The sequence below is a fragment of the Bactrocera oleae genome, chromosome 3 (genome assembly GCF_042242935.1).
Source record: "Bactrocera oleae isolate idBacOlea1 chromosome 3, idBacOlea1, whole genome shotgun sequence".
Lineage (NCBI taxonomy): Eukaryota > Metazoa > Arthropoda > Insecta > Diptera > Tephritidae > Bactrocera > Bactrocera oleae.
The window spans coordinates 30,739,193-30,766,968 of NC_091537.1; the positions used below are offsets into that span (position 1 = coordinate 30,739,193).

General features: G+C 33.2%; 1 protein-coding gene across 3 annotated transcripts in view; it reads right to left on the reverse strand.

Moving 5' to 3' along the window:
- The window catches only part of LOC106621788 (dynein regulatory complex protein 1 homolog), a 127,982-nt gene that overhangs the window by 25,346 nt on the left and 74,860 nt on the right, over positions 1-27,776 (reverse strand). Inside the window, exons 1-2 of one of the 3 annotated variants that reach the window (XR_011395102.1) lie at positions 12,516-13,379; positions 11,965-12,183 (exon numbers count right to left, since the gene is read on the reverse strand). The exons of 1 other annotated variant lie outside the window; for it this stretch is intronic. The gene's annotated coding sequence lies outside the window, so the exon portion shown is untranslated. Of the gene's footprint in view, positions 1-11,964; positions 12,184-12,515; positions 13,380-27,776 lie in introns of those variants that run through there. One more of the 3 variants, XR_011395101.1, reaches the window with a different exon arrangement.

A 27,776-nucleotide genomic window follows, 5' to 3' on the forward strand; every position in this document is an offset into this window, starting at 1 on the left:
TGCACACCTAATTGTATACATACATATATTTATATATATATGAGCATATATGCGACCGCCTGGTCTTTTCAGATGTTATCAAAGCTTTAATGACCAAAGAAAATAAATATATTATATGTATATGTGCTATATACTATGTCCTGTGATACCAAATATATCTACTTATATAAATAGAATATCTCTAAATTATATGCAGAGTCGTTTGCGCATTGTAAATAAACGAATATGTAAGCGTACATTTCTTAACATTGGAATTAGCATTATTTTTCTCGTTTAACAGTGAAAATACTCAATTTTACTATTTTTATTTTTAGTTTTAGTTACCATAAAATATTGGTTACATTTATAAACTGTGCAACTCATGATGAAGATGGAATTGATGGACGTACTCTAAGCTATTTCCTAGAGGTTGGAAATTAGTAGCGTCCGTACAGTGTGTTGACTAGGTCTTCCAATGATTCCTCCCTGCATCCAGTCCACTGTCCACATTTTGCATAGTAGCCTAGGTGTAGCCAGGTCTTGGAAAGTAGTTTACTAAGTCTAGCCACCTCAGTTGTCTTTTTTAACTTGCCGCAGAAGCTCTTCCACGAATCCCTCTTGGCTGTGTGAATATTTTTTTTAACACGCTTTTATTAGCTTAGGTTGTATGTTTGTATGTATGTATGTATGTATGTATGTAATGGAATCTTAGAGCTTAATTTGCACCGGTTTCCAGAAGTCTAGTGCAGTTTCGAAATTACTCTTTCGCTCGTCACAGCACAACGGGGAACTGCAGGGGTTTGTAGTCGAGTTTTCGGAAGAAGTTGTCGTGTACATAGTTGTATGAAAAACGGCGGTAAACTTCTTACCATTTGAGAAGAACTTAACTTCAAACGTTGTGTGGAAGTTATAATTGTACGCAACATCTAAACTGTTCTTATTACAACAAAATAATCAACAAAAATTTCTATCCATATTTTAAGAAACAAAATTCGGTAAGCAGTAAATCTTTGAAATTAATACGAATTCAAAATACAAGACCGTAATTTTAGTTAACAAGAGGTGTGTAATAATGGCTGATCGCGTCTTAATTATGTCAGTATGTTCTGTGGTTACCTCTTCGTTCTAGGAGTGGATAATTTGCGCACCTGCTGACTTCCTTGGATGTGGTACCTATTTCTCAGACACCCTCTCCGGAAAATTATTTCTTACTCTCGATTACGTCTGTATCAGTTACGATTTTTGCATAGCTTTGAATTTACAGTCGATAAATAACGAATTAATAATGATTAAAATATATCTAATCATAAATTTTCACAGATATAAAAATTTTATTTCATAACAAACAAAGCCGGAAGTTTACTTAACTATCCATATAAAAAAAAGCTGAGATAGTTTAATGAATTAGAAATATTTGGTAATTAAAAGAACTAAATTCGAATAATTCAGAAAGAAATTGATAATTTAAAATTGAAATACGTTCGGCCTGTTGGGCCGCTTCTTACATGGCCGGGTTCGATTCCGACATAACGCGATAATTTCGTTTTTCACATTAACTCACGAAAAATCTGTTACCTTTCATTGTTGAATTCGAAAATTCTACATTAACTCAAATTTTGTAAAATTTAAAAGTAAAATCTCCCGATTGCGCAATAATCTGGGCAGAGGCTCTTGTCGGGGAGTTTTAACCTGTCGATATAAGTTAATTCCTGCAACTTTTGCGTGGGCGGTTATGAACCATCCGCCGCCGCCTGAGCCTATGTAATCTATCACATTCTACACGCTGACTTTATACGTTGGCCGGATATATATTATATATAAAGGTGAAATATTTAGAGCGACTCAATCGACATGGGATAAAATTGCACCATACAGGTTATAGCTGTGCTGATCTTCGTATCTGATCGTGAAAACTAAAAAAAGAACAATAACTTTTCATAACTTTTTACTAGATTTTTATAACTCTTCTCTCATAAATAGTTGCAGATAGAATGATAGTCACATTAAATATAATATATCAAACACACCACGCTTTTTCATCATTTTAAAGTAATTAATTATGATTGATTGTAATGAAAAATTATTTTTAGAAGCAAGCACATCCAATGTTTTGCCCATACCTTGAATTTGGTAGCTGATGGCACAATGATGAGTACTGAGTGAAGAAACGTTGTTTTTAAAGTAAAACAAGTAAGGAAAGGCTAAGTTCGGATGTAACCGAACATTTTATACTCTCGCAAAGTCATATGGTATACTCGTTAGAGATTTCTTTATGGTTTGACTGATATTTTCGGTAGAAGGTCAACTATAGGCACTGGAGTCCACAAACTTAGTACTTAGGGGCTTGAACAGTTTTGGTTCGATTTAGACAATTTTTGGTCACAAAGTGGCATTCTTTAAACGTATTATTCACGCAAAGTTTTACCCCAATATAATCATTGTTGCTTGATATGCATAGTGGAAAGTGAAGAAATCAGATGGAATTGAAAATGGCGTTATATGGGAAATAAGCGTGGTTGCAGCCGAGTTTTTTACAGTTTTCTCTTAACGTTATACCGAAATATGCAGAATAAGTTAAAACTGTAATTGACACTTTCTTTGTTCTGAATTCAATTATTATCATGAAGTAGCTTTAAGTAAATAAGAACAAAATGTATAAATAATATATACCTTGTATTAAAAAAAAAATTATTTTTAATTGATACAAACAACCGTTAGGTGAACAAAACTATTATATTATACTCTGTAGGTTGCAAGAGTATAAAAATGTTTCGAAAGAATTCAACATTCATTATTCGACGAAATCGTGAATGGATTACAATAAACCACTTTTATTGTTTTATTGAGAGGTGTATAGGAGATAGAGGTAGTACTGAAACATTATATTATTTCTATAGTATATATTAGGCAGAAAGACGCACCGTTATTACAAAAACACTGTTACTTAATTTTGAATTTGCAAATCTTTATATTAAGTATATGGGGCTAAGGGAAGTTTTAACCCGAGTTAACCCATTTTTGACATGTGGATATACTATTATCAGGAAGGGATCTTCTTCGAATTAAAATTATTTATCTCACACACTGACCGATATTTTCGGTGAAAAGTCTGCTGTAGACACTAGGGCCGCATCTTTGATATCTGGGGGCTTGAACAGTTATGGTCAGTTATGGTGGTTTGACATTTTTTAGACTTGAGATTGCATACCTTAAAGTCACTATTTGTGCAAAGTTTTATCACGATATATTCTTTGGTGCTGGATTTGTATACTGGGAAGTGAAAGAATTAGATATAATATAAATATTTGTTATATGGGAAGTAGGTGTGGTTGTAGTTCGATTTCATTCATTTTCGCACTGTAACATAGGAATGTTAAGGTTATGTTAGCTATCAAATTTTGTTGAAATTGACTTAGTAGATCCGGAGCTACATATGTGATTTCAGCTAAAGGTAGGCGGTGCCATGCCCATCATCCCATTCTGACACCGGCTCCTATAAAGTCCTTTTGTACTATCCGGATGTAAAACTCAATATCTTTGACATCTTTTTAACCAAACCGGGGATGGTTATCATTCGATTTCACCTATTTTCACACTGTCAATAGGAGTACTAAAATGATTTGCCCTGAGCAAGTTTGGTTGATTTAGCTTTAGTGGTTTTGAGAAATAAGTATGTACACGCCTACTTTTTCAAACTATCTCAAACCAAAGATACCTCTCCCTAATGTGATAAACTAAATTAAAGCTTTGTATCTTAATTCAGTGGATAGTTATGACACTTTATAGGTTCTCGTTTAATGGAGTTTTGTGGCAGAGGTTCGATTACGCCCATCTGCAATACCAACCTCTTTTTGGTCTCAAAGAACATACATACGTATGTAGCAAGTTACATCACGATATCACAAATTTTACTTAAGTTATCGCTTGCTTTTGAGGGGCTTAGGTAGTAAGCGTGAAAAAGTTAAGCTCACTGCGAATACGAGCACTTACGTTTAAATCCTGAAAATCATGAATCTTAAATTTTATTTTCCTTTTATTTTATTAATTGGAATCTTAGCAGATCTCAGCAGATATTTATAATACAATATTTATTTATTTCCCTTGCCCCGCACAAACAAAGACTTTTATATTCACTTTTTGCTTTTTACGAGAACAGCTAGAATTAGGTGACCATATTTGTCCCGGCAAAATCCGGGACGTTTTTTTAGTCATCGATTTTTTCCATATTATAATTCATTGAAAATCAGACACATAATATGTGAGAGAGCAACACAATTTTATAAATTCATTCTTTTTTTTTAATTTCTAAGCCCGTGTCGCTGAACCGGAACGAATGGTCAGCTAAAGCTATAACCAAGCAAGTTGAACGATCTCAGGCAAGGAGGGGTCAGGGGGTGCACTGCCCCTGAATTGCTTTAAATATTTTTTTGTTAATCGAATTTATTTTAAAAACATTTAAATAAGTATGAATATTATTATATTACGCAAATAAGTCATTACTGCATGGGTATTTTTCAATACAAATTAAGCAACATAATAATAGAAAACGGATCCTCAGTTGAAACGCCTCTGTGCATATTGGCATGCCATAGAAGTAACGGCGAGCTCGCGCGGACATTGTGTTGTTGAAAACAACCAAATGATAACTTTGCCGACCAAAATACTTGTATATACACATAGCCAATAAAGTCTGCGTTCACCCGACACTATTTTTTAAGTGAAGTAAAAACACAATGTAAATAGGTTATTCAATTCAAATTTTCTACATGTAATTCTTCTTTATATTTTTAAGTTCAAAATTCAAAAACAAAAATGTATATTCCTATTTTCGTTTTTGTGATAACGGGAGTTTAGTGTAAGGAGAAGTAAACATAGGCACCATTAAGTCTACGTTCAGCTTTAAAATTAGTTACAAAAGTATTAAAAATTATAAAGAAATATCAAATTCAATATTTTGTTGTTTGATAGCCGCGTTGTTTTAAAATCTCGCTCAATCGATTTGGCATTGATCTTACCAACTTATCTGTTTCCTCAGCTGTAATCTGGGACCTTTCATCTTTCATAACACATCGCAAAGCCTCTTTACTTGTTATTGTATGCTGACAAAGCCAGAAAATTTGAACTGAATTACCTATTTATATTGTGTTTTTACTTCACTTAAAAAAATTTGTCAGGTGAACGCAGACTTTAATGGCTATGTTATATACATAAAAAGGAGTTTCGCATACATGTTGACACCGAATTGTGCTAATCGTCGCGGAGTTCACAAAATTTATTTTAATCTGAAATTTTCCGAAAATGTCGTCTATGTTGTCACTTTTGCCTTTTTGCAGTGCTTTGTCATTGAAAATTGTCTTATGTATACTATTTTAAAGTACTGCAATTTTCGATTTGGCTGTATTTTCAAGCCACTGAATTTATATAAACTCGGTTTAATCGAAAATCAATAATATACTTGTATGATATTAAGTAAACATACAAAAACACTATATGGAGTGTGCCTAGAACTCATAGAAGTAATTAAAGAATTCAAATTCAAATATTTAATTTAATCCCATATATGTATGTATGTATAATGCATAATATGAAATAAAATATTTCAAGTTGCTAACAGGCCATGTTGCCAATTCTCTTCTTTGAAGAACATAAGACAAATTCTTCATATCTAATTTTTAGCATCGTCGTGGTGAAGCAGTTTGTGGGCAATCTGTAAATGCGCGGGGATGGTAGAATTTTCAGAGGCAATTCAATTGTAAAATTAAATTTTAGCTAGTTCAATTTTACTGAAATCAGTCAATCTCATTTATTAGTTAATTTATTTATTTAGAACAGCTAACATTTGCGTCTTTTCTATTCATTAACATTCTCTAACACCACGTCATAAAGGAACATTCACCACTCTTTAAGGGAACTCAATGAACTAAAGCACTCTATAAGAGTGCTAAGCAAAATGTATGCGCAGATGTTCTTTGGCATCCGTATGAACGAATTAAAATGTTATTTAATAAAAAAGGTTTTTAAAAATAATTAAGTAAGGAAAGGCTAAGATCGGGTGTAACTAAACATTTTATATTTTTGCAACTTTCAAGAATCAAAACCTGAAAAATTCCTTTAGGTGCTTGCAAAACTTTATAAAATAACTAGAGGATAATTTCCTTCGATTTGTTATTAAGAACAAATAAACATAAAATATATTATGTTGCTATTTTTATTTTATAAATTGCATATTCAAGTATATATTTGTAGCAAATGAGTAATTTTCAAAGTTGTTAGTTGACAACATTTGATATAATGAAAAAGGGTAAAATTTATAGTTTATAACTATAAACATTTTCAAATTCAATATAGTTCAGCTCTTTCGTGGCGTACATTTGACAGTATCATTGGAAAACGTGGCAAGAGGATAATTTAAATTTTCCAGTCAAAATGGTCTGTAATAATACTGCCCGTAATATTGTTGATTACCAAACGGGTACCGTTGCAATATTGAGTTGGATTAAAATGATTCTGAATAATAATAGTTAAACAAACAAGATTATGTGATGACTTTCCGAATATATTTAAATAATTTACGTTTTCATTTACATCAACAGCAGTAGGGAGTGATTCACTCGTTAAATACATCTGATAGCCTGGCAACAACTGTTGTATCTGGAAACTAATTTCGTCAACATCCACATTTTTGGCCGCAATGTAGCCTGATTACTGAGCCAGTTATGATCCAATCAATAAATTTTTACTTTCAGGAACATACTCTCAAATAATCAATTTTTATCGAGAACAGGAGTGCAGAAATTGTCTGGCAGTATAATGCATATACATACTTCTGTATTTGGCTGCAGTTGTTTTTACTTTTTCTAATATATAGCAATTGTTCGGAATATATTTGTGCTGTTGAGTCAATTTGCAATTGTGCGCGCATATTATGGTCCATCGAAGTATTTCAACACTTCACCATAAGAGCGATTGCTTAAACATTCGATAATCTCATTGGCTTAAGAAAAGCTAAGGAGACCGCGCTGTTGGCAATCTCCAGACAGTGGTAAGACAGCAATACCGAAAACTTCATTGTTGATGTTTAAACATTGCATTTTTCTATGCAATGCTTTGAGAATATTTGTGAGCCATTATGCACTCATCTCAAATTATAATTGAATTTTTTATCAACACTGAAGCTATTTAACTATTTTTGTATGTTAGATGCTGCATTTGCTTTGTTCGCCTATAATCTACCAAAGTAGCCGCAATGCCTTAGGGATGCAACTGTCAATAGGATTATCTGTTGTGGTGACTTACCGGTTCCACATACTGCGTCCAAAAAAAAAAACCCCCCGCTCAGTAGCAAGAATCAGTATAATCTACCCTTTGATTTATTGCACTTCTAGTTGTTTTTAACAAAACCGATATATAGGGAGTGGGCGAGGTTGTCATCCGATTTCATCCATTTTCACACCCTCGAAGCAGCTATCTTTATTTTTATTCAAGTAACAGCTTGCACAGACGGACAGACAGACAGACAGGCATCCGGTTTTTAACTTGTCTCGTCATTCTGATCATTTATATATACATAAACCTATATTTATCTCGATTAGTTTTAGGTGATACGCACAACCGTTGGGTGAACAAAACTATTATACTCTGTAGCAACATGTTGCAAGAGTATAAAAATTAATGGAAAAGTTTCAGTAACATTTAACTAGCTAATTATTTTTAATTTTATTTACTATTTTATAATTGAACTGCTACTGAAAATCACCCCATCCCCTCGCATTTGCATGTTGTCCACGAGCTGTTTCCTCACGATGATGCTAAAAACCAATAATTGAAGAGCTTGATGTTCCCTTCAAAAAGGAGAATTAGCAATATGGCCTGTTAGCGACTTGAAATATTATTTTAATTTATTACATATTGTTTAAATGAGCTAAGCCTCAGTACCATCACTCTCTCCGGTTACAACTGGCGCACCCTAATGTAACACACCACACTAGAGAACATTCACAGGTTCTCACCACTCGAACCACACCACACAGGACAACACAGCACACCATAACACGGCACCTGTATACCTAACAAAAAGGACGGGATCAGCGCCCTCACATTATCATTCGTTTTCGTCTACGGGCCTGAGCGCCACATTAACCTTAAACATTCGAATCTGAGCCACGTCAATTTCTTTTTTTCCGAGTACGACTTTCAACGATTCTTTTCCGGATTCCCTTTGGATTGGATTGGATAAATTTAAATTTGAACAACAATCACAAGAGCATTTTCCTTCAAGTTGTTCGTAGTGTTAATTCATAAAAGCTCATAAAAGGCGGTTAATGTTCCCCAATATATTAGATACAAATTTGTTCACATATAATGCTGATATATGGCATTAAACTAAAAAGTTTATATAAAATTGCCATTCATATGAAGTATTTAATTACTTCTATGAGTTACAGGCACACTCAATATAGTGATTTTGTATGTATGCTTATCCTAATTCCATTGATTTTCGATTTAGCCCATTTTATCTAACTTTAATGGCATGAAAATGCAGCAAATCGAAAATCGCAGTACTTCAAAATAGCAAAAGTCAGTTTTCAATGAAAAAGTACTGCAAAAAGGCAAAAGTGACAACGTAGACGACATTTTTGCAAAATTGTCGATTGAAAAAAATTTTGTGAACTTCGCGACGGCAAAACTACCAAATTTTCTTATTATCAAAGCATTGGGTTTTATTTCATTTCACATTTGGAGAAATATGTACCTACAAATAAATCTTAAAGATTCATTAAATTTAACTACATGCACTTCCATTTCTTCCAGCCAATCGAATACGTATACTTTTAGCCACTTCCTACGAGATTTAAGCTCTGAAGATCAAGTTGTAAAAATGACATGTGGCAAAAGTTAAAGTGTTCAGTTACTTGACGTCGATAACATTTTGCTCGTTTATAGTGGAATAAGTGATTGCCGTTCCGCTCTTTTTTGTTAACATTGATCAATTTGTATAGATGGTTTTGTGCGCATCTAGCTTTTCAGTTATAATTTTTCGTAATGTAGAAGATCAAAACTAAAATGCTACTATTAAAAATAGTCTTCTTATTTATAAGTACATAGTTGTATTCGACTGTGATTTTGATTGTGTTTAAGAATATTTCAAATCTTCAAGTTTATTTTTTGATTACTACAAAATATCGAGACTGGCAACCCGGCGTTGTAGGAGAACAATCAGCTGACACGTTTTTACGGGAAAAGTTCAATTTTATTTACTTCCCCATGAGCCCGTTTTTCTTTAATTCGAGGCATGCAGTTGAAGAATTGCGCGAATATATAAAATTATTGACATTTTCCATCTTTATTTCATAGTTTCAGTTATACATAATTATATGTCTCTATTCCCACACAAAGCAGAGGGTTCCCATTATTAACTATTTTTTAGTTTGTATGAATAGCAAACAAGAATGTATCCAATGTTAAGCAAACAAGCCTTAAGATTAACTTTTATTTGAAATACGAGGCGTGCTCAGAGAATAACAGGAACTTGCAATTTCGCGGGTTTGAAGACTCCAATTGTCAAAATTTTATTTTATTACTTTGTCTGTAGCAGCCGATAAGCCGATCGGACCAAAACGGCAACGCTACATGTATTACGTATTCTCATCAAAAAGTGTCACCAAAAAGCTTCAAGTTATGTTTATGAGAAAATGTTTAATGGGAGATATGCACAAACGTACATACACACTTTTCACTTTACTAACAATTGTGGTGCTGCAATGCCTAACCTACCTTTTACCCACATAATAATTTAAATATTTACTTGTATCACATAATTTTACATTAGTTTTTTTCTTCTTTAGTCTGCTTACGATTTACTGTTTTAACATTTTCTTCTGCTTTTAATTTCTCCAAAAGTTTTGCTAACTCGTTAGTGGTTTTTTACTATTTTTGTTGTTGTAATTCGTGCAAAGGTTGATCTTAAAGCTTGCTGGCCAACGAGATGTTCCATAAATTTCTTTTACATAAGTGCTGAACACACAGACGACGACTAGCGACAGGCAGCATTTGTAAAAAATTTAAATATACACCTTCTTATGGGCACAGTTATTTAGACAGTAACACGACTTAACGGCAGCAGGCCAGTTCTAATTTTATCGACCACAATGGACAGCTGTAGTATTGCCACAAATATGTCAAATGTAAAATTATTCAATTTTTTAACAAATCTAATGTTATTTTACCAACAGAAGTGTAAAATAGCATTGATATATTATTTGTAATAACAATTGATAATTTAAAACTATTATTCGACTTATTTAAAGAGTTCACTTTGAACAAAACATTTCCACTTTATTGAAAGGAATGGTTTTAGTACGACAACAACGAAATTATGTACATCAGCTGTTTAATATGTCGCTGCCGTCTTCAAAAATTTCAAGAAGTTGCCTTCAAGACGACATTTGCCAACCCGAAAATTTCGCTGTCGTCCCGTCGTCTTTGTGTTCACAGCAGAGAAAAAGAGATGTCCAACTCATCCCTCACTGGAAATGAGAGCGCAATTGCTAAACGTCTAAACCTCCTGAACTCAGGCAACTGTCAAAGTTCAGGAGGTCTGACGTTTAACAATTGGAAAAAAAGTGACTGCTAGATTGAAATCCTACAGAAAAATGTGTGAACAGAGAGATTTGTTGCTGCTGGTGATCTTCACTAACAAAAATTGGAAAACAATGATAATAAAATAAAAGGCGAAATTGAAATGTATGTGATGAAATCTTTTTTGATGCCATGCTTGGTAGTATTAATTTTCAATTGAAAATTATAACAAGAAAAAACGTTAACTTCGGTTGCGCCGAAGCTATAATACCCTTCACAAAAGCAAAGGCCCCTTACAAGATCATGATTCCGAACGTTCAATTTGTATGGCAGCTATATGATATAGTGATCTGATCTGACCAATTTCTGTGGAGAATAATTTGTTGCCTTAAGCAATAACTCGTGCCTAATTTCGTGAAGATACCTCGTCAAATAAAAAAATGTTCCATGCAAGCACTTTACTCCGATCGTTCAGTTAATATGGTAGCTATATGCTATAGTCATCCGATCCATACAATTTCTTCAGAGATTAGATTAATGCTTTAAATAATAATACATGCCAAATTTCGTGAAGATCGTCAAATGAAAGAGTTTCACATACAAACACTTGATTCCGATTGTTCAGTTTGTATGGCAGCTATTTGCTATAGTGGTCCGATATCGGCCGTTCCGACAAATGAGCAGTTTCTTGGGGAGAAAAAGAAGTGTTCAAAATTTCAGATCGATATCTCAAAAACTGAGGGACTAGTTCGCGTATATACAGACGGACAGACGGACGGACGGACAGATAGACGGACATGGCTAAATCAACTCAGCTCGTCACGGTGATCATTTATATATATACTTTTTATGGTCTCCGACGTTTCCTTCTGGGTGTTACAAACTTCGTGGCAAAATTAATATACAGGGTCAGGGTATAAAAAGCATATATTAATTGAGAGCTAATATATTTATTTTTTTGATTAAGTATTGAAAATTCAAAAATCAATTGTTTTAAAATATTACAAAATCACAAAAAAGGGTTTAAATAGTTTCTGCATATGTTTAACGGGTACATGTATAATAATATTTAATCTTAATAAATGTTGGGTATTTTAATTTAAATTCCCAAAAATTATTGTTTCGTCCGATCTGGCTACAATGGAAAATGTTATAAAAAACGCTAATTTTGAGGCGCTCTCACACTGGAAACAGTTGGGCATCCCATTATCCCTGGTTCACAGCAATACTCTTCAATTTATTTCTTGTTTCATATAACAGACTATGAAGTAGAGGTGCAAAACTGTCGACAGTCGGACCACTCGATAGTTTTAATAGTATAAAAAAAACTATCTATAGTTTTTCCCCTTGAAATCTATTTACTTTTCGCTGGTTTAAAATAAGAACCCTTGGCTTTATACACTTCATTTTTATGAAATCATCTTTGAATTTATTTATAAACCAAACATTAACAATAATGAAAAACACAAAAGAATTAATAAAGTAAGTTGAGTATTTAAAAGCAGTACTTATTCCTCAATAATCCACCTGTTTTTGTTTAAAAATAGTGATTTGTTGACGTTTTTAGCTGTACGTGCTGTTCTCCTGTCTGTTATTAGCAAACCTGGCTAAACATTCTCTCCGACTCTGCAAAATTAAAATTAATTAATGTGATATTCGTTTATATGCAGACTAATGCCTCTGGGTGAATGTATGAGTATTTATATTACATGTACGAGTATATTTTGTGAAATTCGAACGCAACAGAATTTTCACGTAATATGTTTTAATTTCATAATGGAAGTTTCTTTACAATTTATATTTTTCTATAGTTCTTAATTCTTGTTAAAATAGAAATTCTTATCTAATTATAAATATTTTCGCAACATTACTTCTAACACATCCAATACCTAATCAAATAGTAAAATATAGTTAAATTCTATACTTTGTATATTATTGTAAAACTTTTCTGTACTTACAAATTTGAAACCACATGCACGCAACAACGCCAATAATTAAAAGATGATTTTGAGGATACCACCCCGGCAAGCCTGTTAAATCACCGGTTAATTACCAAACAGCGCTATCAGAGATTTTTATTAAAATTTCTTTGAGTTTCTTAAGGAACAATTGACAATTCTAAGCATAACTATTGTATACGTGTGATCGTTCATCTCTTTTTTACGCATTGCGCTTATAAGTAGCAGGGTGTGTATGTGTTTGTTAATAAATTCCTTTAATGTATTGAGTTTGAGTAGCCGTGACTTGCTGGGATATCCAAAATTAGACTTCACATTTGGTATTACCAGACTTTATAATTATAGCGATAGTGAGACGAAAATAAAACTATCGATACTATCGATAGTCCCATCGGGTGGTACTCTCACAAATTATAAGAAATAAAGTTTTTACATTATTCTCTACACATATGTAAATTTTGGATTCAGTGGTACTGAATTATAGGGGCTTCCAATAACTTAGAACCAAATTAGTGTTACTTTAGGAAAGCATACTTGCTAAGAGTGAAGTTAAACTGTACTAATTTCCAAACCATACTAAATTCTTGAAAATATTAGTCGTCTTTTATTTTCCATTTCTTTGCTCAATAATAATTTGTGAAAGCGGAAACAAATTTAGATAGCTGATTTTAATACAAGGGAGTATGTGGGCACCTCATTGAAGTGATTATAATTCTTTCTCTATTTGAGCATATTTGCTCGCTTCGTCACTCTAAAAGGTTAAACGAGATAATTTTCAATGGAGATAAATAAATAGAGAGATTCATAGATCTAAACGATTTTGGTTTAGATAGCAGTAGCAGTTAACATAATAACGTACGTATTATTAAGACCTGAACCTGTGAATAAATATTATTAAAAACGCATATTTTATTTTGCCTAATTTGAGTTTATTTCAGCACATATTCAAAAAAAGTCTTATACATACCACCATTACATACATTGCTAGAGCATTAGCACATCATTTAATCAAAACATAAACATTGTCATTGGTAACACAGAAGTACAGTGGCATGTCCCATAAAAGCGGCAATTAAATGGTAAGTTTAGCGTTGATTGTCAAACACCTTTAGCTACATTAACCAACACCAGTAGAAACATAAGAGTACCATAATGCTTCATATGGGGAAAAGCACTCTTTCTGCTAGCTGTTTGTGGTAACACTCAGTGTTGCCACTTGAGAAAATCCTTGGGTACCAAAATGCTCAAATCTGTTGCAAAACTACCAATTTTTCCTTATCATTAAAACATTGGGTCTCAGATCACATTTGGAAAATATGTACATAAAAATAAACCTTAGAGGTTCATATATATTAAACACTCCCTACGACATTTTCTCTTTGAAGGTCCGGCGAGCATTCATCACTACAAAGTATTGTCAAGTTGTCAACTATCTGAGCGGCCGATCATTCGTACTGTTTCGAGGTCAAAATTCTAAGTTAAGAAGAATTTAACTTTTATATTTCAAGGCAATGGAATCGAGACATGTGGTCGAAATTGAACAGCTATCTTACCGATCTTTCTCGCTTCTTCTCTGCAAGGAGCCTTGCACTCTCCCCCACTAAATCCACAGCGACCGCCGGCCATCAACTCCTGGGGAAAGGACAAAGAAATGTTTTTGGCAATATACAAGGTAGTCGGCCGGCCGGTCATCAACTACGCTGCATCCATATGGGATATACGCTGCACCCTGGATGTAGTGAAAGACGAAAACAATTTAACCCTGTCAGAATACTGCTTTCGTACAATTACAGGATGTTTCTTCATGTCTCCTGTAGAACACCTATGTAGTGAGGCCTGCATGCTTCCGGCCAAGGACCACAATGCACTCCACTCCAAGCAGTTTCTGCTGGGATGTTTTCGCAGAACAGCACGTCAATCAGGCTACATACAGTACTACCGACTCCTTCCCAGTGACACGCGTACTTGGAGTCAAATCACCACCCATAGCTGGTGAATAGCTCGAATTGCCTCGAGTATCTAGAGTGACCCTTACGCAACATAAAACTACCAAAACGGAAACGCTGGTAACGCAGAGAGCAAGTGCGCCTATAATCACTTAATTGTGGCCATTCATTCATTACACAGCTCAACCAAAACAAAATTTTTTGTTGCCTTGGATATTTTAGCAAATTTTGATGTTTCATTGTCCAGATTACGAACTTATTCATGAAAGTATTGAAGGTGTTCTTGTTTTATGATTGTTGTATAGCATCGATTTTGATCAATTATCGGTTTGCTAGTAATAAAACTTATATTTCCAGTTCTTCATTATTAATCAGCGCACATTCTTACTGAATACAGCACCACATGATCTCCACACTCAAGCTCAGGTGGAGATATCTAGACTTACAATCTACAAAATGTCCTGTTTTACTCAATGAAAATTTCTACCATTTGAAGGGAATTGGGGGATGAAACATCTACGCCAAAATTAATTTCATTTAAAGCCTTTTACGTGTTTTTTCTTTAATTACTTTTGTAGAAAATTTCCGAAGCTTAGAATGGAAAAGTTAAAACGTGGAATAATTGATGGTCTTCAAACATGGCATCAATAATGAAACACAGATTTTATCAAGGTTATGACGGTTCCGGAAATTAAAACTGGGAAAAGTTTTTTGTTATTAGTCGATAATTGCCTAGGTAACCATAAAACACCAAATTACGAAGAAATTGTGAAAAGTGTGCTGACAAACTTTCAGACCCTAGGAGCAAATATGAGTATTAATATTTAAAGTTATAGCGAGAAACAGAGATGGTTCCACCAGGATCTAAAGTGATGATAGAAAGTTGTCAAGGTTGATGAAATGGCAGATTACTACTGATCCTTAAAAAGAGTGTATCAACTGAAAAATTATAAAAGAAACGCTCACAAAAGGAGTTTTATTGAAATATAACATATGCTTTCGACATTTTTCTTTCTGTTTTCTTTGATGTATCCCTATTTTTCAAATCAAAAAGGATATTATAAATAAAATCGTTATCTAATTTCATGTTTTCTGAATTTTGTAATTTAAAATGAAAATAAACGAGAGCAAATCTTATAAAACTATTAATAGTTTCATGAACTGTGAGCACAAATATGTAAGTATATCAAAAATCGATCTTACATCTAGTGCAATATAACCACTGTAGACCAGTGTTATTCGTGATTTTGTTTTTTATGCTGGAAGTCAGAGTGCGCAGATCTTCCGTACCAACAGCTTGCCTAACCCAAGCGGCTTGGGCCATGCTACAATGGTGCCGATAAGTGGCAATCAGCAAACGAAGTCACTCAAACAGCAAATAGAGTCGGCTCAGACTGTCAGTAGGCAGACAGACAGCAAATACACAATTAACTGTTAGCCGACAAGTAGACAGGCTTTCTGGAAGGTAATTGTGCACCAACATGTTCAGTTAGTCTCTTTCTCTGGTGGATAAAGCGTAAATGAACTGAAATCAACCGAGATACATATTTGCATGTATAAACTTACTGTAAGTCACTGCTTTAGGTATGTAAGTATATACATATGTATTCTTGTGCGCTCGTGCGTATGTATGTATGAGTTTTTATTACTTTTACTCATTGTAAACCTCCAGTTAATGGCCTAATTTTTTTAACACTACACGGTTGTATTATTATTTATTTCTGTTTTCATATTTTCTTCTACTGTAGTTTGTTTTTTTCCTGCTATTATTTTTACTCACGCAAATCATTTAAATGTGCAAAGAGAGTGAGAGGAAAAGTGTATACCGCCGTTTACTTGTTGCGTCTTTATTGCAACATTTTATTGCTTCCACCCGTCTTGTGTCACAACATTACAAAACATACCATACTCTTGTGACGTCATTGTTAAGAGCACGTTAGTGGTGTAATGTGTTATAATATTATATTATATTATGCATGAACACTTACATACATATGTAAACTTGTGTCCTACCTTCGCTACAAGGAGCGTGATGCATTCAGAAATAAAAATTAGAACATATATACATACACATATTCACATTTGAGTTATTTTATGTACGTATGCGTAATATACCTTCAGCCTATCATTGTATCATCTTTAATAAAAATAAAATTTTGAACAGAACTAATATGTTCAAATAATATTTTATAGAAACTTACAAAACTTATGTTACTAAGCGATCAAAGGTTAAATAAAAGACAAGAAAAAACGTTAACTTCGGTTGGGCCGAAGCTATAATACCCTTCATAAATACATAGGCCCCTTACAAGAACTTGATTCCGAACGTTCAATTTGTATGGCAGCTATATGATATAGTGATCTGATCTGACCAATTTCTGTGGAGAACAATTTGTTGCCTTAAGCAATAACTCGTGCCTAATTTCGTGAAGATACATCGTCAAATAAAAAAATTTTCCATGCAAACACTTGATTCCGATTGTTCAGTTTGTATGGCAGCTATATGCTGTAGTGGTTCGATATCGGCCGTTCCGACAAATGAGCAGCTTCTTTGTTAGAAAAGGACAGGTACAAAATTTCAGATCGATAGCATAAAAACTGAGGGACTAGTTTGTATATATACAGACAGACGGACAGACGGACAGACAGACAGACGGACATGGCTAAATCAACTCAGCTCATCATGCTGATCATTTATGTATATATTTTATAGGGTCTCCGACGTTTCCTTCTAGGTGTTACAAACTTCGTGACAAACTTAATATACCCTGTTCAGGGTATAAAAACATTTCGGAGCTATGGGTAGTATTTACCTGATTTTAAAATTTTTCGGTACCAGGACTGTTTATTACCAGGAAGATACCTTCTCCAAGATTACTTATGATTGTTACATCTCACATATCGGCCGATATTTTCGGTTAAAAGTTAGCCGTAGGCATTCAGCTCCATATATTCGGTATCTAGGGTATTATGATCCTATTTCGACCATTTTTTGAAGTGAGACAAGATATGACACTTGAGGGCACTTTTTGTACAAAATTTTATCCGAATATATATCTAAAATTGAAAGAATCAGATGGAATTTATTTTTTTGTTATACGGGGAGTAGGGCTTAGTTGTGAACCACCGTAAAAAAAATTTCAGGATAAATTTATGTACCGAATTTGGCTTAAATTGATCCAGTCGTTTCTGAGGGAAGAGATTTTCGTAAATGTGGTCGGTTCCACCCCTATTATAATATTTTACACCTATTCCATTGGAACTCTTGGTTGTGAAATTCGATTCTCTTTATCCTAAATCCATGTCGTTTAACTTAAGGTGATACCGACCGTTAGGAAAGCAAAAGTATTATACTCAGTTAATACATGTACAGCTCGAATATTTAGGTGTAAAAATAATACAACTAACCTATTTGGTGGCAATAAAGGAATAGACAATAAAATGGATGGGAACATTAAGTAATATACATAGCAATTTGTATGAAGCGTATTACCTCATGACGTAGGCCAGGTGCCCAGTTAATATCGGAAATATCTACTTTAAATATAAGGAGACAAATTGAAATTAGCATGTTCGAAACTTAATCTTGGGGGTCTAATTTCTAGTACCGAAATTTATTAAACAATATGCCGGAAACTCTTATATTCGGTAAGTAAGGGTTGGGGCAAGGTTTGGACCGTCTTCGCTTATTTTTGGCCCTAAACATTAAAAATGAATATAAATTATTAACCCTCATGGTCGATTCTTTCATATTCTATACAAGGGAAAACGAAAAGGAAAAAACCTATCTAGACTATTATATAAGAGTTGGGACCTGTTTTAAACTATAATAATGCTAAATCTGGTTTTTATATATATCCAATAGAGATTTCTCCACAAGGTTTTAGATGCGTACTTTAAACCTTTTCAAAGGAGTAACTCTAGCCATTTTTTAAAAAAGTTACATGCCTTTGTCCTGTGTTATATTGGAGTTAAGAAGTTTAATCCGTCATTTTGTGGGCGTGATCTTTATTTATTGTATATTGTTGTTTAAAACCGAAGAAACCGAGAAGCAATAAAATCTTAAATCCATTTAATACTAGACAATTTAAGGATCTGTACCCGGGTCGTATATGTCTTCTGTTTAAATGACTTTGATTATAGGATTGCAGCATGTGCTAGTGAGGTAGATGATAATGTAGTGTAGTTAAGTATGTTTTTCATTATGCTGATTATTCATATCATGTTCTTGTATGGAAGCTTTTATTTGTAAAGGGTATTATAGCTTCGATTTTTCCTTATTTCAACAGCAGTCTGTTCAAGGTTAAGACCAACGAAATGGTTTATAATTAGTTACAATATACCGGACAATCTCAGCACTTGATGGATCCCTATTTTCTCAGCTTATTTACCACAGGTTTAACCTTAAAACATTTATCGTTACAACATCTACTTTGTTGTTGCAATAATTTTCGGACGAGTGTACTCCGACTTAAATAGTCCATGACAATGAAACTTTATAACTATAGCAACAACCGAAAAGAGCATATACTCGTAAGCAGAAAATCATTAAGAAGCTCTACAAGAACAGTGACAGTCATCTGACCGGTAATATGACAGTCATAGCTGAAAAAATTTTGTCAGCGCGCAGAACAAAGTTTCTATAATTTTCTTAAGAGCCTTGTGCAAAAACTGATGGAAACAAACGTATATGTGTGAGTTTGCATCGCTCTTTAACATATGGCTATTCGGAAATGATTCACTATATATCTATACTGCTCACTCTCATGTCTTTTTCTGAGTCATTGCTGACCATAAATCCATCATAGCTGAAAGTTGTCAGTTATGACTGTAAATCTATCATAAGTGAAAAATTATTTTGCGCAGTAGATAATATAATTTTTATTATTAAAGTTAGGGAATTTTTATTACATTTTTTGGGAATTTGTAATTTCCACACCACCGCTGAGGTATACAAAAGGCGAGTTACCGAAGTTAGTTTTGGGTGCTCGGTTCCCCCGTAGGCCTATATCACCCATATAGGTACAAAATAAAATTACAATAATTTCCAAAATTCACAAATAATATAAAAATATACAAAATTCATCATATAAGAAAAAAATTAAAATTTTATAAAAAAAATATCACATTCACATATAATAAAGCTGTGGACAGCAAATATTTAAAATAAATAAATATAACTAATGCCTAATATTTACATATTTACATATATAGAAAATATCCTACACCCAGTTTTCAGTAATAATTAATTATTTAAAACTATAAGGACCGAAAAGAAAATAAGAGCTTTGAAAATAACTCAACTTTATATATTTACATATATGGGAAAAAAATTCAAAAAATAAAGTTTTCACACATATGCTTCCGTAGGGATTTGAAGATATTTTACCACCTACTCAATTTTATTTTATAAATATATAAACACTTATGCAAATATTTTTAATAAACAATATCACATTAACTATTGCTGCTTCAGCATTAAACTTTCTTACGAAAAATAATGAACTGTCAGTTAATTTTAACGGGATTTTATCTGGCAGTTCATTGTTTTGGTTGTCATCTGTTCAGTAGCTCATGAACTCGTGGTTTTTCTTGGCAGCACTGAAAGTTCATGAGCTCTCTCGAAAGGCAAAGAGAGGAGTTTCGGATCATTTTATCTATGGATAAACGCAGGAACAACGTTTACAAATTACTCAATTTTCTTATCAAAATAGTCGTTCTCCAATTGCAATTTTTTTTAAATCATCTTCTTCGATGAGGCTCACTTTCATCTGAGTGGTGCTGTAAATAAACAATACCGTCGATTCTGGTGCGAAGAAAATCCACAAAGTATTCATGAACAACCATTACATTCACCTAAATCTAGCGCTATAGATCAATAATAACCAACTTTTTATGGCCGCAATTGGAAAAATTTGATATTAACAACGTCTAGTTCCAACAAGACGGGGCTACATGCCGCACAGCATGTCATTGGTCTTGAAAACAAACCAGACTCTCTTCAAGCTTTATAGGTAAGTCAATATTAAACGTGCTATTCATGACATATGACTTGATTTAGTGGAAAAAGTACTCGAAAATTGTGTTCATCGAATTCGTTCCTGCAAAAGAAGTAATGGGGGCCATTTGAATGATGTTATATTCAGAACTTAGTTCTATCGATTCTACTTCACATTAAATTGAAAACATTTGAATTTCCTTAACAATTAGTGTGTGTTTTTTTTTTAAATCATATTACTCTTATTGGAAAATCCTATACTTCATATGTACTTGTATGTATATGGATTGCAAAAGGTATGTCGATATATCTAATATATTGCTATACATATAAACGTAGATATATTTGGTTGGAGCAATTAATTGAATCACCACTGATGTGTTATGTATTCACTTAACTCTTAATTTTTTGTCCTTCATGCTAATTTTGAAAAAAGCTGCCGCAAAACTTCGCAAAGCACACAAGAACAGGTTGACATCTGTGAAACTTTGAGTAAATTCGTTTTAGCTTTGACACAAAATGCTGCAACTTCGTTTACGTTACAGTTGCAGCAGAGCCGGTGCGCTGATGCGTGAGTACTACGTTCAACATGCCTTTCAAGCTGCATTTTCGCGTTTTTTAGTTTCCACTTTGACATTGTAGCAAAATTAGCATAAGCCACAGCCTTCGAAGCCATTCATTCCCTGTTCATGATTTATTCTCTTTCTTCTTATTTCCGTATAAAGTCAACTTAGTATATGGCATAGCTGAGAAAAGTGTTACAAGGTAATAAATCTGAAAGTGCATTTATTTTCTCGTTGCTTAAATCCGATATATGATTTTTTTACACATCATCTCAGTTCAAGCACTTTTCTGAATAAAAGCCTTAATAAAATTTACTTTTTTAAATATTTGACAGCAACATAAAGACTTTCGACTGCGATTTGATTCGAAGAAATAACTTCTTGACGATATAACGAAACGAAATAATTCTTTGCAATGAAACTAATTCTGAAAAAAAATGTTAAGGTCACATATCATAACTACAAAATAGTGATTCGACCGAAAAAATGAACTTTCAATTCTTTATACAAAAATAATAACAAGAAATAGTATGTAGTTTACCAGATAATAATACTATGACGCTACAATGAATGGTTCTGAGTACCATCGCATGATTTGAAAAGTACAAGTATGTTGTTCCAATCGGGCGATAAATTTCAAGGTCGTTGCGCGCATTAATATTCATAAAAGCCCATAAACATGTAAATATATTAAAGGGTTGTAAGGTCCTCATATTTTAGATTGTGTGGATGGGTAATATATAAATATTCAAAGTCATATGTAATGCTTAAAACATTTCGGAAGCTCAAAAAGACAAAATTAATGAATCCTTCAAATTTGAGAGAGGGTAGGGAAATGGCTATAAGGATCCAACGCATTATTTCATAGAATACAAGTATAATGTTATAAGCAGCACACAAGCACATAGTTAGCCATTAAATAAATTCAAACAAGGCTCTCGCGGAACCAGGACATAATAAGCTGGTCAATATTGTAGCAACAGAAGTGTTAAGTTATTACTTTGTCTTATTTGAACTACAAAGCTACCGCTATCTTTTGTTATCTTTCACATAGAGAGAGGTATCAAATTGTGATATTTCTATCTAAGTTTAAGTGCGAAGCTGTCTGTAGTTTATATATCACTTTGTTTTAGATAAATTTGAATTGAAGTATTATTTTTTATAACCTCTAGGTAAAAATTCTTCATAAACAAGCTTAACTTAATTCCCATATTGCTAAACTAGTTTGTATATTGTTGCTGTGACAGGGTGCGTTGACTTAATGAAACAGAAGTTCATTCTTTTTAATATCTCGATATAAAAATTTGGGTTTATGACGATTAAACAGATCAGACGCATCAATTCGTTGTCGTTTATGATCGACAGTGAACTCACCACCACAACACTAAGCTTTCGCATATTGTTCATACGTATGCGTATAAATATTCTTGAGCGGTATGATGGTACATACTTATGTACGTTTAAGATCATCAAAAGTCATTTCGTGAATTTTTTACTTGAGTATGTACATATAATATTTCTTTTTATCTACTTAATATATTTGTGTAAAAGATTTAATGTATTGTCATTTAATGAAACGAATTATGTTTGAATTAAAGTATAAATTAAACAAAGCAAAATTCTCAGTCTTAGTGTATAAATCTATCGTTCTCCCCGTATATTGTCTTCCCCCCGGGATTGCAATAATACTTAGATTACTCTTAACCCTTGTTACATTAATGTATTCATAACGGGTAGTTGTTTATCTCTATAAATTTTTTCAAATATTTGTTTTTTTACATGTAAACTACATTTTCCGGAATAAAAATATTTAAGAAAACTGACCAACGATTTTCTGTTCATAAAATCGAAATTTTTGGTATATAACGTTGGAGGGATTTTGGTTTTCAGGCAACTATTAATATAATTCTAAGAGTAGTACACACGAGCACCACATTTTATTTCAAACGCAAGGAAATGTGTAGGTACTTAATTTGGTTCAAATTGGTTAAAAAGTTTGGATATGAACCACTAAATTTTATGATTCTATTGTTAATTTCAGTACCTTTTACGATATCAAATATAATGTTGAAAATATTTAACTTTAACTCAATCTGAAACATAAATATTATATTTAGTAATAGTTTAGTCGCTCTAACCAAGTAGATGGGTGGAAATCAGACCACTTTTTCTAACTTCGTTAAGATATCATACACACCGGTCGACTGGACAGACAATCCTCCTAATATCATTAATCAAAATTTAGAAATACTTTTGGCACCATATTTTTGCCACTTTTAATACTCTCGCAACTTGTTGCTACAGAGTATAATACAATAGTTTTGTTCACCTAACGGTTGTTTGTATCATCTAAAACTAATCGCGTTAGATATAGGGTTATGTATATATAAATGATCAGGATGAAGAGACGAGTTGAAATCCGGGTGACTGTCTGTCCGTCCGTCCGTCTGTGCAAGCTGTAACTTGAATAAAAATTAAGATATCTTTATGAAACTTGATACACATGTTTCTTGGTACCGTAAGACAGTTGGTATTGCATATGGGCGTAATCGGAACACTGCCACGCCCACAAAACGCCATTAATCAAAAACAAATAAATTGCCATAACTAAGCTCTCCAACAAGATACAGGACACTTATTTGTTATACAGGATCACATTAGGGAGGGGCATCTGAAGGTAAATTTTTTTTTTAAAGTGGACGTGGTCCCCCCCGTAATAAGTTTAATGTGCATATCTCTCTTACCACTGAAGCTATAATAACATAATAATTTAGCATCTCTATCGACGGTGTGAAAATGGGTGAAATCGGGTGACAACCCCGCCCACTCCCCATATAACGAAACTGTTAAAAACTACTAAAAACGCGATAAGCGACGTTCAAAATTAGTTAGTGGGCGTGGCACCGCCCATTTTTAGGTGAAAACCCATATCTTGGGATCTGCTTAACCGATTTCAACCAAATTCGGTACATAATATTCTTCTCATATTTCTATATTATAGTACGAAAATGGGCGAAATATCATTAATACCATACAACATCATTTTAAATTCCATTTGATTTTTTCACTTTCCAGTATGCAAATCAAGCAACAATGATTATATCGGCGTAAAACTTTGCGTGAATAATACGTTTAAAGTATGCCACCTTGAGACCAAAAATTATCTAAATTGAACCAAAACTGTTCAAGCTCCTAAGTACTGAATATGTGGAACCCAGTGCCTATAGTTGACTTTTTACCGAATCGTCAATGGATTACAATGAAAATTGTATTTTATTAAGTAATATTAAATGGCATATACTCACTTAGCATTACAAGTATTACAGTATTTTACTCTGCGTCAGTTAAAATGGTGTTAAAATCGTCTTCAAATGAGATATATGGGATATTGAACTGAAGAAGATAAATTTAATAGAATGAGTTGATGTGAAATTGTCGATCAGAGGAACCATTTCTTATTTTAGGGATATAAGGTTTGGGCAAGAGTGTAGACTTATTTCATTTATATTCCCACAAAATTTTTAAGAAAACTTGTTAATTTAATTTTATTAAAGTATCACACATTTCGTCAGGTGGAAAGTCGGAAATTATTAATTTTGGCATTGCTGAGGTATACTTGAAATCATATTTTCAAGCAATTTTATAAATATATAACTCACATACTGAACACTAAGTATTCGTCATAAGGCTTACTAGAAAATCGAAAATCATTATACTTGTATGTAGTATATGGGAATGGGAGTAATTCGTATATATGGTATAAGGCTAACCGGAAGCTTGTAAATTGTATATGAGGTATATGGGTCTATTAAACCATTTTAACTATTAACATCAAAATCCATTTTTCCGCCTTTAAAGTAACCCTATTCGAATACACTTGTGACAACGTTTTTTCCAATCCTCGAAGCACTTCTGAAATGAGCTTTTCGGTATGGCCATCAGCTCTTTCTTCGATTATGACCTGATCTCATCAATTGAAGCAAAACGCTTTTCATTCATTGGTTTCTACAGTTTTAGGAATATGAAAAAGTCACAGGGAGCCAAATCTGGTGAATGCGGTGATTTAGGCATGATTACGGTTCTGTTTTTGACCAAAAATCCCCAGTGAGCATTGATATGTGAACTGGTGCATTATCGTGATGCAGAAACCACGATTTGTTTTACTAAACTTTCGATCGTTTGATCCGTATTGCTTGCTACAAGCAAACGTTGCATAACTACATAACTATCTCATTAACTGTACGACCTTCTGGCACAAACTCATCATTCACCACACCATTGTAATCAGAGAAAAGAGTGAGCAAAACCTTCACATTTGATCGAACTTAGCGTGTCTTTTTCGGTCTTGGCTCATCTGGCAGTTTCCATTGGGATGATCGCTGTTGACGTCATTCAACAACTCCTGAGCGATACTAATGCAACATTGCTTTTGCTCAAAATTAGGCAAAAACAAATCAAAAGTCGAAGAGCACACCAAAATGGGATTAACCTTTTCTGTTGTCAAAAATAAACTACTAATCGAAATTGGCTCCTAATGCTAGCACATGATAAACATATGTGTTCGATTATAATAAAAACAAAACCTCGATAATCGAATGTACACAGCCGCGAAAAATCAAAATTCACTTTTTAGTTTGAACACACCTAGTATGGCGTCTAATAGAAGCTCATATATGATTTCGCCTAAATGTTCGCGGTGAAACGCTCATTGTTCAATTTTGACCTCGGTTCCTCTAAAACCCCCTTGTGCCATCTTGGATGAAAAAATTTAATATCTCTGACGCATTTAGTTATTGATTTATCACACTTTTAGTAGTTTTTAACAAAACCGTTATAGGTATAGGGAGTGGGCGGGGTTATCATCCGATCTCACCTATTTTCACAGTAAATGAAAGTTGCTAATATAATTTCTTTTTAGCAAGTTTATTCTCAAATGTGATATGTATATCTGACATAAACTTAACCAAAGAGTCTAAATTTAATATTTATTTAGCTGATGTGCAAAGCGTCAACCAGAAGATCGGAATTGATGATACTTGTATTAGGAATATGAGATTAAGACCAAGGTATACACCAACTCCATTCATGTTTAGCGCTAAACCATTCTTATAACAACGTTTGCTTGAATAAAGGAAATTAGTATATGTAGTATAATATAATTTAACATATTTTATATATAAACGAGACCACCTCAACCCACTCCTAAAAGAGTCCTATTACTATTTAAAGGAAATTATTTTGATTTTTAGTCACCTTGCGATGTTATCTTCACTTTAGATAAGATTATAGATAAACGGATGTAACAGTTGATGCCTGATTTTGACATTTGCAAATGTAATTTACATATCGGAAATGATCCGAAGTAAAAGTCGCAATTTCTCAGTAAATTATTGCAATTTGTGTTCAAATATCAGCCATTTGAAAGTATACCATAAAAATACAAGAATTATTAAATTAAAAACGATAAGTTTAAGCTTTTGTTATTTGTAAAATTTATGAAACGATGTTGGTAAGTGTCGTTTTTTTGGTACAATGGACACATGCAATATATAAATGGTGTATAATTTTTTTTAAGGCTTTACTAAATATGTTAAAATTTAAGACTGCAAATAGGATTTTGGGCTTAAAGAAGCTGTGAACTTCTTAATGGAAGAAGATGGTTATTATGGATATGGCATAGTTATTGTGCCGTCGAATCCAGATGAGGTAACCGAGGACATTTCGATCGATCAGTCTATGATAAAATAATATGGTCACTGTCCCTCTAAACAGTTTATCAGAGGGAAGTCAATTAGATTTGGTTACAAAAACTGGGTGGCAGCCTGGTTACTGAAACACACAATTTATTTTGAGATTTTTTTTACAAATTGCGATTTACTGCGAGATCGTCTATCTATCATAACATGATCGATGTGCCGAGACAGTACAAAAGGTACATACATAGTACATACACAAACACATAAAATTATATGCATTTACATGCAATTCGGATGCATACATAAACACGTGTATATGGTAGCAGCCAACAGTATATAAGTACCAGGTGTACATACATACATATGTATGTAAGTATATCTTCATGTATTTAGTGTGTAAATGTAAGTAGTGTATTCATATAGTAAGATATTTACTCACAAGAAATGCTTATGAGTGATGCAGAAATCCATAAACTACTGCTACATATTTATAACTATTTATATTATAATTATATTGAAACACTTTATTATTCAAAAGATTTAAAAATTTTTATTTTTTACACATTTTTCTAGATTCCGTTTATTATTTTGTTACTACATAATACTTTCATATACGCACTCGTGAAGATATTTGACGTAGATTTTGAAATTCCACACCTTTAAACCCTTTAAAGACGGATAATTTAAAAGAGCTCTGATAAGTCTTCGAAACTCTCGCCCTGCTTAGATCAACATTCTGTAATCATATTTAGCGAAATTACCCGAGTTTTGGTATTCAATTTTTGTAAGTATGTAGTCCACCTATGTGTAAGTTGTAATCGTACTGGTAATCGACAGCAAATCATTACAATGGGTACATATATATGTATGTATATAAATCTGCATCTAGCTGTATCTATTTAGTTGGCGCGATCCGAAATCATTTTGCCATCAAGTTAACATAATCCTAAACGTTCAACCGAGATTATGCATTTTACCAATACTGATTGTAATAAAATTGGCGATATAAGCTGTGAAATGTCGTCAAACACCTGTTCAATATTCGTAAAGCAGATAAA